General features: G+C 43.9%; 1 non-coding gene across 1 annotated transcript; it reads right to left on the bottom strand.

Annotated features, from left to right (window-relative positions):
- Nucleotides 1-306: 306 nt before the first annotated feature.
- LOC112746049 (small nucleolar RNA R71) lies at nucleotides 307-413 on the bottom strand. Its single transcript, XR_003173949.1, has one exon. It is a non-coding gene; the product is annotated as a small nucleolar RNA R71 (small nucleolar RNA).
- Between the last annotated feature and the right edge of the window lie 318 nt (nucleotides 414-731).

Below are 731 nucleotides of genomic sequence, written 5' to 3'. Positions count from 1 at the left end.
CCAACCATCTATGCCAACAATTATGAACTAAAACCACAGCTCATCACCCTTGTTCAGAACAACTGTTCGTTCGGAGGAAGTATACAAGAAGACCCCAATCAACATCTAACCACCTTCCTGAGAATATGTGACACACTGAAGTCTAATGGTGTTCATCCTGACGCCTATAGACTACTCTTATTTCCATTCTTACTCAAGGATAAGGCAGCCAAGTGGTTGGAGTCTTTCCCGAAGGAGAGCTTGACAACCTGGGAAGATGTGGTGAACAAATTCTTAGCAAGATTTTACCCTCCTCAATGAATCAATAGGCTGAGAGCTGAGGTCTAAACTTTCAGGCAACAAGATGGTGAGACTCTTTATGAAGCATGGGAGAGGTTTAAGGACCTAACAAGGAGGTACCCACCAGATATGTTCAACGAATGGGTGCAGCTGCACATCTTCTATGAAGGCCTGTCATATGAATCAAAGAAGGCAGTAGACCATTCATCCGGAGGATCTTTGAACAAGAAGAAGACCATTGCGGAAGCCATAGATGTCATTGAAACAGTAGCAGAGAATGACTATTTCTATACTTCTGAAAGAGGGAACACTAGAGGAGTGATGGAGCTAAATAATGTAGATGCTCTGCTGGCTCAGAACAAGCTCATTACCAAGCAGCTGGCTGACCTAACCAAGAAGATGGAGAGGAACCAAGTAGCAGCAATCTCCACTTCATCAACAACCCAAGAAGG

This window comes from Arachis hypogaea, chromosome 14 (assembly GCF_003086295.3).
Source record: "Arachis hypogaea cultivar Tifrunner chromosome 14, arahy.Tifrunner.gnm2.J5K5, whole genome shotgun sequence".
NCBI lineage: Eukaryota > Viridiplantae > Streptophyta > Magnoliopsida > Fabales > Fabaceae > Arachis > Arachis hypogaea.
This window is presented reverse-complemented; position numbering and strand designations above follow the sequence as displayed.